The sequence below is a fragment of the Saccoglossus kowalevskii genome, chromosome 12 (genome assembly GCF_978046115.1).
Source record: "Saccoglossus kowalevskii chromosome 12, keSacKowa6.1, whole genome shotgun sequence".
NCBI classification, from domain to species: domain Eukaryota; kingdom Metazoa; phylum Hemichordata; class Enteropneusta; family Harrimaniidae; genus Saccoglossus; species Saccoglossus kowalevskii.
Genome location: NC_140652.1, coordinates 26,571,048 through 26,583,712, shown reverse-complemented (window position 1 = coordinate 26,583,712; position 12,665 = coordinate 26,571,048). Strand labels below are relative to the sequence as shown.

Genomic DNA, 12,665 nt, shown 5'->3' with positions numbered 1-12,665 from the left:
ACATTAGATTCTGGGTTGCTAAGTTACGCATCTATTCAGAAAGCAGGTCACTGACTGAACCACTGTTCAAATTTCAGGTAATGAAAAAATATTGTATATTATTTACTAGATATTATATGGGCTGTACCATTTAAATAAAGGCAAGGACAAGGACAAGGATAGATGGGATGTACTACATCTACACAAATTCAGGGATTGTCAAAATCAAAGTGAATTTATAGGTATACAACATTGAAGATTACAATCTTATAGGAAGGGGACTTGTTGGGCTGTACCATTCAAATAAAAGGGGAGACCAGGGACATGTATGGATGGGATGTACTTCATCTACACAAATGTGGGACAAAGTCAAAATCAAAACAAAATCCTTTAACAATATAAGCATAAGGGATAACAACAAGGAAGATTACATTTACTTATGGGGAATGAACCTTGTTGGGCTGTACCATTTAAATAAAGGTAAGTAACCTATATGAAATTGTGTGTTTGTGTTTAATCAGCTGTTATGAAAGGCAATGTCAATATCAAAGTAAATTTTTAGGTATACAGCATTACAGATTGAAATCATACAGGGGAGGGGGGGGGCTTTGTTGGGCTGTACCATTCAAATAAAAGGGAAGACCAGGGACATCTATGGAGGGGATGTACCTTATTTACACAAAACTAGGACAATGTCAAAATCAAAACATAATCCTTTAACAATATAAGAAATAACAAAAAAGAAATAGTTATGGGAGACAAAACATGTTGGGATGTACCATTTAAACAAGACATGACATGTCATGTCATAGCCCCCGCTCAGAAAAAAATTTAAAAACTTATATTGAACTTAGTTTGTGTCAGAGTGAATTAATTCATTATGAGCTGTATTAAAATTCTGTTATTAAATGTTCAGAATTGATGTGTTACAATTTTAGGGGGTGGGGTAAAAATTTATTCATTTGGCTTTTCTGAGACAATTTATAACTTGTTAAACATATAATGCGATGTGCACTTGTAAACAATTATTACCTGTCCCTGTACCAACTTTGAACAAAACTGGATGACATATCCGAGAAAAAGCTGTTAACAGCTAGAAAAAGCTTGTTTTTTTTAGATTTTTGAGGGGAAAAATGGCCTCCAAGTCGTAAAACTTTATCCAATCAAACAGGGCATGAATGACACTGAAAGTTGCAACATATAATTTGTCCAGTTTTTGGTTTGGATGTAAATTGGCAAACATGATTTCTATGGCATTCTCAGCAAGAACACCAGAGAGCAACAAACAAGTACAACAGGTAAAATGACATGCAAGTATGCAAATCAGATCTGCAAATATGTTGAAGAGTCAGTGTTGTGTCTGTTTGGATAAACTTCTTTGTACAACTGTATTCCTAATACAAGAACACCGTCAATCACAGAACTGTTCCAGCGAAAAACTTCTGATATTTCAAACAGTAACAGAGCAAAGATACCGTTTGTCATACAAGTACTAGCACCAGATGAAGAACTGAGAAACTGCAATGATCCTTGGTGTACATTACCTGTGTCAACAACTTTACTTCCCATGTACTTCATGTACAGATCTACATGTAGTTTATGGCCCTGAATTAGTTTCAATATCTCTAAATAAGGACAAGAGTACTTCTCATATGACAATGATACAAATAAAGTGCAAGAATCGAGAAAAAATATTATCAAGTTTTTATTATCATACATTAATATTAACAAATCATGTGAAATTGAACTTTTATGTACAGAGAAACACATATTTATGCTTTGGTTGACAGCACTTCTCAAAAAAAAAAAAAGACGACCTGCAAAACTTTATACAATTGTCAGACATGCAGCGAATAGTATGCTTTTGTAATACATTGTATATGCAGTTTCAGTGGCTTTGCTTTCCGAGAAAAAAATTCTGGCTCTGCACCTGAAAAAAACAAAAAAACATTTAGTCAAAAGTAAGCAGAGATTGTAGCATATATGCTCCCATTAGCTGTTAAATTTAATTAAAAAAGATATTTTCGTACTGTCTTTTCAGTACGAAAATATATTACTTAATATATTTATACCAGCCAGAAAGAAATTGCAAGTTTTCACTGAGCAATTAGGAATATACATGGACAACAATTGATGCATTTCTAGCAATATACTGTTTGAAAGGCTGCAAGATGTAATGAAGTAGCAAAGTAGCGAAGTAGTCTGACTGGCTGGGAAACTGCACAGTACATACAAAAATGTATGCTCATGATATATGAGCAGCTCCACCAAATATAAAAATATTCTTTCCATAGTTATGACTCTAATGTGAATGTGATTTTCCACTCCTTAGCAATAGTAGTTAGAGTATTGTATTGTACTGTATCGTACAAATTTATTGTGATTCTATGTGTTTGTAATATTATTTAGCTTTATTTAGCATTCTGTTTAGTTGGTTAACTTTACTGTATCTTAATGTAGTTCATTTTATTTTTATACGACCATAGAACAACTCACTGTAGTTTGTTTTAATGTTGAATAAAAATTAAAATCAGTCACTGTATAGTGGTGACGTATTGCGCAAAATTGTTGCAAGGACAATACTTTTCTCGATTTGCGTGTCGTCGTGCGTCGATAAAAAATGCATGGAATAGTCGGCAGTATCGATCAAGTTCGTCTAGTGTGACATTCGTGGCTGGCAACAAGATGCCGTCTAATCGTTTAAATAGGCGTCAAGGAGGAGTGAAAAGCCCTAATTTGGTGCTACAATAGATGTCATGGAATGTTGGAAAATTACAGTCAATCAAAAAAACTGTTCACATGACAACAACAAATATTCACTATGCATTATTTTTTTGTTGGTAGCACGGTACGGTAGCTTACTTGTTTTCGAAGTGTTGTAATTGTTGATTAGTACTCAGTAGTGATTATATTAACGTACAAAAAATAAATTCGTTGAATTGTTATAAAATGCAAGTAAAATTCAACTTAGTTTTATCGTAAGCAAATGTTTTCGGTTACATGTTAACGCTTGATGAGACAATATCCGCCATGTTATCCATGCCCACGACGCGTGTTTATAATGACCAGATAGGTCAAGTCGCTAATCAACCAATCAAAATGCTGGATGGTGCCCATGTGCTCAAATTACCATGAAGCATTTAAATATGACAGTTCAGCGACCTCATGGTGAAAGCAACACGAAAGACCAGATTTACCGATGTTTTAGTGCGATCTTTTGGCTTCGTTTCTCATGGGGGAAAAGGCAGGATTTTTTTAATCGGATTTAGAAAAATAAATAAACGTACCGTCCCAAATAAAAATGTGCCGGATGGAATTTTTCTGTGGAAAAAATAAACGTACCGGTACGTTTATATTGGGACATTTAGCGTTGTGGGCAAGCTCTCCTGAGTAGCGACATATTTTTAACTTCGCCTATTGCGTGATCAGTGGATTACGTAAATAAACCAACACTTTCAATGAGTACATGCCGACCCAACTAAACTTGTTCATGGCTGTTTATGAACAGCGAGGACGCATCTCATAGAACAATAGCTGTGGAAATCATAAACAAATGTAAATGTTGCGGAAATCAAGCATGGCGATAATGATTTTGAGCGAGGCAGAGTCTGGCAAGCGTCTCAGAGCAGCATTGCGCCGACACCACCACGACGTTTGAATCCCGGTGAGAGCACTGCAAACCTCTTAAGTCACGAGGTAAACTTTCAATTTACACAATACATAATCAGTTCCTACAACCATAATAAAAAGGCAGTTTTTCTGGCGAAACTCTCGCCAGGTTAGCAATAGTTTCTCACGATCACCAAACCGGAGACACAAACGATAATACAAAGTGTATAAATACCATAACAAGCACAGTTTCTTACCTTTGAAATTGACGAGACACAATTTTGTCCATAGAAGCGTTGCGCAAATAAAGATTCCGGGATACAATATCCTCACAAAATTGACTGATTTCGACCGAGACGAGAACTGCGTAAGCGTCATCAAAACTCGGATTAAACTCGGGTAATTTCGGGAAAAGTCGGATTTTGAAGGAAAAATGTTAAAAATCAAGGAAAAACACAGTGAAACTTTGAAGAATCGAAAAAATAACTTGATGTGCACCATAGCACCATCAATTTCTGTCTCTGTACCAACTCTGAACTTAATTGGATCACACATGTGTGAGAAAAAGCTGGTAACATGAAAATGTGCACGCACATTGCACAGACACAACCCAAATTAATACCCCCGCCCGGATCGCAGATCCGGCGGGGGCTAATAAAGGTATACCAGCTAAGGACAATGCATAGTTGGAATTGATCTATAAAGAATGTCAATGTCAAAATCAAAGTAAATTTAAAGATATACAATATTGAAGAATGCATTTATATAGTGGGGTGAATGGGACTTGTTGGGCCATACCATTTGAATAAAGGTAAGACTGGGGACATACATTGTTCACAGTTTCATTCAAACTACTGTGAAGTACTTTATTTTAGCTGGAATTAATTTTCACTGAAAAGACTTTTTGGGTGTTTTGTATAGAATTTATTTTCACTGATTTTTGACAAGTTGAATGTAAAATATAGGAAAAAAGATGTATTCGCTGGATTTTATTTTCACTGAATCATTCCTGCAGCGAAAATAGCGAAAATTAATTCCAAGCGAAAAATAAAGTATTTTACAGTATGAAAATTTAATGAACACATCTGGAGCAATGGTTTTAAATGGATTAATTTGAAGCATTTCCTTTTAAGAAAAATATATCTACAAAAATTTTTGAATAATTCTGCAGAAATCAAATTGAAACAAAAATCTTTTTCACACTTATATATACTGATGCATTTGAATCAGAGACTGTAGATGTATTAATTATTCACTGGGTTTTAATTTTGCTATTTTCGCTGATGAGTAAAATCTGCTAAATTAAATCTACATGAACATGTAAATAACAAGTAAAACTTAATTGTTGTTTCCTTGACAAATCTGTGAAAATTAAAACACAGTGAATATGCTCAAAACATCAAAATAAGTTTTAATAATGTATATGTAAGGATGTGTAAGAACAGAATACCAGTGAAGTAGTGTCTGAGGAAGAGCTCCGAATTGAAAAAGGGTCATGCATATTGAAAAATAATCAGTAAATAGTCTGTGATAGAAACTAATTTATTTTTTGTCTCAAACTTGTTCATAAATGCATGCAAAGCTTGTATTACATGCATTATTTATTTATTAATACACTGTAACCTCAATATAATGAACACCTTTATAATGAATTTCCTGATATAAGGAACACATAACATGTCTCCCGCTCACAACAAACCCAATGTATTGTGTGCTTCATTATAGTGAGTATTTCACTATAATAAACTAATTGTATGTCCCCCAAAGAGTTTATTATAACGAGGCTACAGTGTATTGTGATAATATCGCTTTTATATTCCTAGTTACACAGGTGTCTTGACGATTGAGCTTTAGTTGAATTAAAAACTTAGTTGGGTCCGTAAAAGTGACAAGTGCTTCGTTGGAAAATGGTCAATTTTCATTTTACATGTTTCTTTGGTGAAAGTATTAATTTCTTCATATCTATAAAATTTGTTTAATGACAAAGTGAAAAAAAAATGCATTATTGATGTATATCAGAGTATATATATAATCCCACAATATCTTCTCTTCAAACAGGTTAACATCTGCAGACACAAGTGATTATACGACTGCAGTTTTATGCTGATCTGAGCCACAGGCAAGGATTGAATCTACTTAGGTCATAATCACGTGTGTCTGCTGGCATTAAAATATGAAATATTATTGTGGGATTCCATGTTTTTTACATTCATATTTGCATAATCCAAAAAAAATGAAATTTTGAAAGTTGATTATAATATTTGTTTATGCAAATTCATATTTGCATATTCCAAAAAAATAAAATTTTGAAAGTTGAATGTAGAACTATTGCTGAAACAAAACCAAAATTAATGTACAATTATATCATTGTGTACACCAACATGCAATATGTCACCTTTGTTCATGCAAATTCCTTGCATATGAAGTATGGAAATTTTGCTCGGTCGAGACACATGCTAGGAACTTGTTTTAAATCACAACCATGCAACTTTATGTTGACTGAATAAAATCAACACATGAGCTTGCCAATATGAACCATTTTAATCATAATCCAGAGTTATCAAACTACAAACTTGTATGTTTTCAGTGATGGGATTAAATTTCTATCAAGTGCAGCAGTCTTCTGTGTCAAATTAAAACAATGAAATGAGTTATGGGGGTAGTTGCAAAATTCTAATTTTTCTCAAAACCTTAAAAAAAATATATTCATGTTTAAGATCAACACAAAACACTACACTTGTCTTAATTTACCACCGAATTTTAGCATTTAGAAATTACCACAGCCTTAGGGCTTATGAAAACTTTACATGACCAGCAAAATAGTTTAAACTTTTGAGTTGCCATGGAAACAGTTGAAAGTTTATTGCAGATTACATATTAACACATTTGGTGAGTGTTTCGCTGAAGTTACTTGTTATTATAATTTGCTGGGTTCAAATTTGCCATGGTGAAATAACTATAAATTATGCTAATAAATGAAACATCAAACAATATGACATCATTTTTTTATTCTCCAGCCATAAAAATCAAATCAAAGACGGATTAGAAAGAACTCCAGTGCGCTGAGAGTATGGGAGGTATATTTAAAATTTAAGAATAGCCATTCAAATAAAAGTTTGGCACCTTATATAGGGCTGCTATTTGAGATACACAACATGCAATCCATAGTATTGAAACCTATAATAACGAAGAAAGTGTGGTTTTGCAGTCCAAATATTCTAGTCTGAGAGGATCTCTACCACAAGGTTAATTTAAATATGATTTTTTAAGATATCAGAAATTGGCGAATAAAAATAATCAATATGCATGGTTATTAACATTGAACTAATCATGTCTCTAATATGAAATATGATGATTATCATATTATGAAAATTATGGTAATTAGTATGCTTGAAGTTCAATGAAAAGTAATCAGGTCTTAAGCATTATCCCCAGGCACTATATACCAAGTCTTACTGAAATGCAATAATTGGTTTTTGAGACATACAGGAAGGTGTAAAATTGGTTAATTATTATGCAAATTAATTAATTAATATGCACAAATTCCTGAGACATCATTTTGAGTTTATTGCACAAGTTTCATTGAAATGTGAATAGTAGTAATTAGGATCTCAGTGAAAAAGATGAAAATTTACTCATTATTGTGCAAATGAAGCAATTAATATACACAGATCTTAGCACAAAACTAATCAGATCTGTTCACTGTTCTAGAGCAACTATGTACCAAGTTTTATTGAAATGTGATAATTAGTACTTGAGATATCAGTAAAAAAGCTGAAAATTTACTAATTATAATGCAAATTAGGTAATTAATATACGCAGGTTTTCAGCCCAAAACTAATTAGGTCTGCACATTGTCTCAGAGCATCTGCATCCCAAGAATTTACTAATTATTATGCAAATTAGGTAATTAATATACAGGTTTTCAGCCCAAAACTAATTAGGTCTGCACATTGTCTCAGAGCATCTGCATACCAAGTAATCTGACCAGGATTATTCGTTGAACATATCCACACAGACAGACAGAGTACAAACAGGCAAATAAAACATGATATTACCATCAATATATTATAAACCTTATTAACTTCTGTAGCCTTTCACTGTGCTCAACACTACTTCAACATACATTCATTTGTCTGTTGAGACTCGAGAACTGCATGTATTACATATACAGCTATGCATTATGGGTAGACCCTGAGTTGTTTACTACATGTAATTACTATGATGGTGTATACATTGGTATTGTACCTGATCTACCATACTGATAATTGTGATGATGTGACATTCATTTGTCTGTTGAGACTCCAGAAATGCATGTATTATATATACAGCTATGCATTATGGGTAGACCCTGAGTTGTTTACTACATGTAATTACTATGATGGTGTATACATTGGTATTGTACCTGATCTACCATACTGATAATTGTAATGATGTGACATTCATTTCTCTGTTGAGACTCGAGAAATGCATGTATTACATATACAGCTATGCATTATGGGTAGACCCTGAGTTGTTTACTACATGTAATTACTATGATGGTGTATCCTCGGGGGTGGACATCCAGGCATTTTCACTGCTTGGCAACCCTGGCGGTGAAAACAAAGGCCAAAAACTCGCAGAAAACAATACTTTGGGATGGTAGTTGAGACTCCCCTGAACAGTATAACACGATTAGCCCTACGTGTGTAACATTTCCAAATTTGATTGTTCAGGATTACTTCAAAGTTGAGTTTGTGTTGTTTTCTCGAATTTTCACCGGCTTGACCGGCGTTCAACAGCAGCGCGAAAAGAGCCCATAGAAATGCATGTACAGTGGTGCGCGTCTTAGCAACGTGGAACGTCTTGTGACGTAGCTCCACCCCCGAGGACACATCCATTTGGTATTGTACCTGATCTACCATACTGATAATTGTGATGATATTGTGAATGCCAAACAAACACAAATGTCCAGTTGACAAATTGATATGAGTGGGCCGTCAAATGCCAATCCACTGAAATAATAATGTATACAATCAATTATTACGACTGTGGGGGTTGTTACTAACTGCTACAGAAATCGATTTTTCTGATTTGCACGTGAGCCACAAATTCAACAGCATAGCATCAATAGTATACCAGTAGTCCAAGTATAACTAAATATCTAGCATTCATCTGTCTTAAAGTCAATAGGATTAAAATCTGATGTAGGAATTTTTGTAGCTCGTTTCTACATAGCAAACTTAATTACGTAAAAATTCACGTATCAGAATAAAGAGGGAGACACACACACAAGTTGTCGGGTTGTAGGTTAACGATGAAATGCCACTTTTTATTGCGTAACACGTGATCAGCTCATGACAACATACATGGCGTAATATGATTAGCTAATAAGGTCATTGTCATGACATGTGATTACGTAACCCTAACTCAATGAATAAAAGTACAAGAAACCATAGCAAAGTCAAAGATACAACAGGAATAGGCTTCATTTTTTTTTTAATATTTATATTATATATATTTGTTATTGTTACTTTTGTTTACTTATGATTATCTTTTTTTATTTTACTCGCTGTTATTATATTTTTTGATATCATATCTCGGACACCATAACTACCAGGATACAGTATAAAAAAAATCATTAACAATAGGTAAAGCCAAAAAAATAATCACAAATAAAAAAAAGTAACAATAAAAAAATAAATTTTAATCAGGTTGCCTTCCAAAATGCAACGAAAACAAGAAAACCAAAATGTTTTCCCCCTAATTTTAGCGATATTGTTTTTGATATGGTGTATATCTTTAGTTGCTTCTTGTGAGCTTTATAGATTAATCTTTTTGCTGTGTGTGTTATTGAGTCATTTGATTTGAAAATAACTCCTAAACAGGTATAGTACCGTAACAGTTATACAGTAATGTACCACAGTACATTTTTCACAAACTTTCATCCTAAAGCAATCATAATAAATTGGTGATTACCTCTTAACGTATTCACTTAAAAGTAACAAACATCCCCGATTTTCAGAAATAAAACTGCTAGCAGCGAACAAACCGCAGACATAGTAAGACTAAATATGCACTTTCAAAGTACTAAGTTAAAATGTTAATAGCATATTACTGCACTCCTACCCTCATACCCCCACGCTGTCGTCAAGAGATAACATTTAATAGCCATATCAACTCACAGGTTGTGTTATCAGGAATTCCCTAATGTATAAAATACCAATCAAATAAAGATCCACTGGCTACATGCCACCCACTCATTATCTTTCGATCAATTCTCTGATATTTGCAGTCTCTATATCCCTGCTAATCTTGTCTCACATAAATGGCAAGATGAAAGATCATGTCATTAGGAAAAAAAAAAAAATCATTGCTTATCTTGTTATCTACTAGCTAAGGGCACCTTAGTTGATTGGTTAACAAATAGTATAAAGGTCAATTATCAAATAAATATTTCGGTAAGTTGTCGTTAGAACGCCTACAAATTGTGATTCAGGAAAGTCTATTGCTTTATAGAAGTAAATAACTCAAAAATATAGCTTTCTGAAAGTCGGTGCTACATTGTAATCTTTCTTGCAATTAATTAAGTTACTGAATGAGTGTTTAATTAATGACATTTTTTACGATCATCAATTCAGTTTGGCTGCTGTTACATACATTCATTTAAAAAATGTTCTTAATGATGCGTGTCTAATTATAATTCATTATCCAAAAAAAAAATGATTTATTTCAGTGCCAGCAAATACCATATTACATGTACTTTATAATGGTCTTAATTATGTTTTGGCTAAATGTCATTAGGCTTAATTTGAAGCTATAAGTGTTCACATGAAAAATACAATAGATTGTCTAGTATGATAATACCGGTAACATACGCTTTAATTGTGATGCCAAACAAGGGTATTTTGGTAGGAGATGTAAGATTCCCTCTTTTTGTCACAAATTTTTACACTTTCGTTTGGGAGATTGGGACAAGAATAGCCGTAAAAACTGAAAATTGACTCAAATTTGACTGCGAAATTAAAGTTAATTTCTAATTTCGGTGAGAAAATTTGGTGCTGAATTATAGCTATAAAGTGATGATGAAGTGATGAGAATATAACAACAATTCTTACCAAAGTGTGAAAAGCTGACACTTTCACACTCTTGTTTTGCACTTTTTACAAATAGTGATATTGTACCTTTCACTATTTCCTGTAATTGCGTCTATAACATTCCACTGAACTAAGCACTTCAATGAAAATCACAATTAATGCATTATACCTATGCTATGTGTATGACATCCACGTCCACTGTCTCTTAGAACCGATCATTATTGTTCCTCTAACTATATAACAACATTCGTAGCTGGACATACATGCACTGTTAACAGATTGATGGATGACCCAATAACAGTTACCATGACTACATATTAAATTTTCTACTCAATTTTATGCTTATTAGTGCATATATTTTATGATATATCAAGATGATTTATCATCATTCACTTCTGCATTATATCAACTTGAATCTACGACACACATAGCCATTTACAACACACTGATTCATTCACTGGTCTGTGTCTTATTTAAGCATCTCATTCATAGTCAACAAGTGTCTTTGATGAAATGGATGTATCTTGTCGTTTTACTATTGAGGTAAATTACGTCTGAGATAAAATGATGTTTTTCATGAAAATCTTCAATGTTTTGAGCAATCAGCTTTACTCATGAGTGCGGAGATCACTTTGAAAGCAGATTGTTATAATAATGTTAAAGCGGGAGGGTCGTCACCTGCGCATGCGTGGGAATTGAGTCCCAAACGATGATAACAACACGTGCTATAAACGCAAAGGCTCATGGGTAGACGCTTGTTTATAAACAATGACACACTATGGCCATCTGACGCATGCGCAGGTGACAACCCTCCCGCTTTAAGATTTCTTTATAGAACATGCATTTACCCAATTGAGAATCTATCTACAGTACAAAGTATCACACTCACACATTTATGATGTGCTTCTGAAAAAGCAAATATTTTCAACCTCTATTTAAATAACCGAAATGGACAAATGTTTCAGCTGTTGTTTTTCAGGGGCAGATGTTTTAGATATTTTAGAAGCTCACTGCTTGATCTACAATCCAATCACTTTCTTTTATTAATTCATATTCTTTCAGTCTATTTCTAACAGACTAATAACTAAAGATCTCAGACAATTCTCACATGTATATAGTCATTTGTGAATATCATCTCTTGTGAATGTCGACATATGCATAATAAAGTACTTTCTATTCCTGTAGGGGATACAGACGTATGACCTACAAAATGTTTTAAGATTTCAATAATTTTGTCTATATTTTAACAGAAGATGCTCCGATTTCTTTTCACTTCAATCAGTCACGAAACTACCAATATACCACATATATAAATAAAGTTTATTTTTATTATTATTATATTAATTTCCATAAAATTATAGTTTAAAATTAAGTTGCATAATTTTCATCAAAAGAGATTTAATAAAAAATGAAAGAATGAAATATTCAACTTTGGCATATTTTTATGAGAACATTGCTCATCACATAGTTTGGTGATGCGTAATATTGGAACGTGCTTGTCCCGTGAATCAATAGTGCTTGATAATTAAAATACGGCAGCGGTAACATAAGCACAGTTAGTGCAAGCTGTGAGGAGTTTATTGGTCCATGATATAATTAGTACATATACATTTTCGTAAATTTGAAATACAGAAGAATAGGACTAAGGCTTTTCAAGTTGTTGCATGTTTACTCTTGAGATTAATTCATTGTAGATGTTGTGTTTTTCTACGAGGTAAGACGATTTCTGTCATATTTCCCCATGGAGGTGATCAAGATTTTTCCCATCATGCTTTTCTTTGGGGTGATTCAATGCCTGTCATCAGCGTATATGACTGATTTGATTTTGTCACCAGGGAATCAATGGCACTTGGATTTTCATATCATTCATTGCAAATTTATTATCACCGAATGTATTGAAAAAGGTTTATTTCACTTCCTTCACTTAGGTTTCTTTGACAATCAAAAGTTGATGGATAACTTAGTACTTATAGTGAACATTTTGAAAAAGACACAAACAAG

At 33.3% G+C, this 12,665-nt stretch overlaps 1 long non-coding RNA gene across 1 annotated transcript; it reads right to left on the bottom strand.

Annotated features, from left to right (window-relative positions):
• Positions 1-1,668: 1,668 nt before the first annotated feature.
• LOC146735676 (uncharacterized) lies at positions 1,669-3,936 on the bottom strand. The gene is made up of 2 exons (XR_014931179.1): positions 3,846-3,936; positions 1,669-1,909 (listed from the first exon to the last, which is right to left on the bottom strand). It is a non-coding gene; the product is annotated as an uncharacterized LOC146735676 (long non-coding RNA).
• Between the last annotated feature and the right edge of the window lie 8,729 nt (positions 3,937-12,665).